We start from the raw sequence: 2,500 nt of genomic DNA, 5'->3' as shown, positions 1-2,500 counted from the left end.
AAAAAAAAGTGATGCCCATTGCTGGTAACAAACCTAAGCAGATCACACTGCCACCTGGTCGCACATCTTTTTGAGGCAAAGCCACCTGGTAATCCAAAACTATGCCAAGGCTCTTCAGGTTCTACCAGTGAGCTTGTATCTGAGCCCAGATCAGTATATATTCAAAATAGTGCCACACTGCTAATTACCACAATACTGGTATTGATGGACTCCCCTCACCCTCTACTATTCATATCTTGGTCCCTATGAAGGAAATAAGGGATATGGGGTAAAATAACAATAACAGTTGGTAATATACACATAAATATGCCACTGATACACTATAATGCCATGGCCTACCGTGTGCACTGTGATAGCGGCTGATTGGGGATGCCTGCCCTGACCTCAGAGCAATAGTCATAAACAACATCCTAACCCAATGACCCACTTAACCTTACCTAGGTTCAAGGTTTGCCATAGCCAAGGGATGGGCTTTGCCCTTCTCTGGACTAATACCTTTTTGGAGCACTTTGTACTACTTACCTCGATTGGGGGAGCCAAAGCCCCCCTTAACTACAGCTAACTTTAAGGCTAGGTCAAGGTATGTAGCACCGTGCTTTGAAAATGGGGCTTGGGAAAACTTTAAACCTAGACAAAGTTAGGAAGGTTGTTGGGTTTGAATATCATATTTTACAATTTACCCACCCACATGGCATATTGCATTCACAGCTATCATGATTGAGATAGAATAAAGCAATATTTAAATGCATTTTTGCATGCACTGGTATTTTTTTAGTCTACCCCCCCCCCCCTTTCAGAGCACTCTGTGCTACCTCGCCTGATTGTTTAGGGTGCAGTTTCCAGGGTACTTTTAGGTCTACAAAATCCCAACCCAATGTCTAACCTAACCTTACCCAGTTTTGTGGTTAACCAAGGGGGGGATTAGGCCCTCCCTTTTTAGAGCTATTTGTGCTACTTACCTTTACTTTTTTAATTTTTGATAAAATTTTAAATTTTAAGATAAATTCTGGGCAAATTTTCTGAACAATGCCGCATCACTAAATACCATAAAAGTGGTATCGATGGATTCCTCTCAACCTCTACTATTCCTATATAGTGGAAATAATGTGCGATTCCACCTCTGGACCCCACAATCTGGGTCCCGATAGTAGGGGAGGGCATGAAGTAGATCAGGGAAATTACGGGGTAAAATGTTACGAAATACCATAAAAATGATACCGTTGGATTTCTCTCAACCTCTACTGTTCATATACAGTGGAAATAATGCATGATTCCACCTCTGGACCCCACAATCTGGGTCTCTTTTTTTAAGGCACTTCGTGCTACCTCGTCTGACTTCGGGGCATATTTCGTTTGCAAAATCTTAACCCAATTACCTACCTAACTTTGCCTAGTTTTGAATTAAGCCCTTGCCAGGGGGGGCTTTGCCCTCTTGGTCCCCCTTTTTTAGGGCACTTCGTGCAACATACCTTGTACAAAATACCTTGAAAAACACCATCCTCACCCTGAAATTCAAACATGGCTGTGTTTACATATTTACGGCTAGCAACAAGCTGTGGACTGGAAACCCCTGATGAATTACCTGCATGTGCTGTAACGGTGCTAGCTCTAGAGCTACAGCGTTCCAAAGTCAGCCTAAACCCGCATTTTATGATGGATTTATGGAAAATTAATGTTTGAGCTAGTCTGCGCTAACTGGAGGGCTTAGAAAACCCTTTCCCCGTCCCTCTAATTATTAGCTGGTACCGACCAGCTAGATCGTTAGGCGCCCCGTCGGCAATGGGTTAAGTTCATTATCTACCTTATCTACCAGAAGCATGAGGTGTAAAGGCCGTGAAATATTCATATATGGTAAATTTTCCGAATAACGTCATACTACTAAATACCACAAAATTGGTATTGATGGCTTCCTCTCAACCTCTACTATTCATATATAGTAGAGATAATGCGCACTTCCACCCCTGGACCCTACATTCTGTGTCCTGATAGTAGGGGAGGGCATGAAGTAGATCAGGGAAATTGTGGGGTAATATATGAATTTCAGGCATATTTCATGTGCAAAATCTTAACCCAATTACCTACCTACCTTTGCCTAGTTTTGAATTATGCCCTAGCCAAGGGGGGGCTTTGTCCCCTCTGAACCCCCCCTTTCTTAACCCATTCACGCTGGAGCCGTTCCGGCTTTGTGTGGTCGCAATACCGGGGTTCTCGAACGTATAAGCCTAATGCCTCGAGATTCTCTGGTGCACAAGCCGCGAGCCTGGGTTGCCCGCTCGCTCTACCTGAGCACGCGGTTTCCCCTCATAGCTCGTCCAGGGCGTCTGACACGAAAACCACAATACGTGCTATCACGTCAACCAGCTCCAATGGGTTAAGGCATTTCGTGCTACCTCGTGCTACTTCAGGGCATATTCCATATGCAAAATCTTAACCCAATTACTTACCTCACTTTGCCTAGTTTTGAAGTCAGCCTTTGCCAAGAGGAGGCTACGCCCCCCTG

The 2,500-nt window shown here is 44.2% G+C and overlaps 1 protein-coding gene across 6 annotated transcripts in view; it reads right to left on the bottom strand.

The window, feature by feature from the left end:
- The window catches only part of LOC122260273 (uncharacterized), a 26,502-nt gene that overhangs the window by 22,896 nt on the left and 1,106 nt on the right, over positions 1-2,500 (bottom strand). The window lies entirely within an intron of this gene.

Source organism: Penaeus japonicus, unplaced genomic scaffold (genome assembly GCF_977035675.1).
Source record: "Penaeus japonicus unplaced genomic scaffold, GWHDUDI00000001_assembly GWHDUDI00000007, whole genome shotgun sequence".
NCBI lineage: Eukaryota > Metazoa > Arthropoda > Malacostraca > Decapoda > Penaeidae > Penaeus > Penaeus japonicus.
The sequence above is the reverse complement of the archived record's forward strand: the minus strand, read 5'-3'. Positions and strand labels throughout refer to the sequence as shown.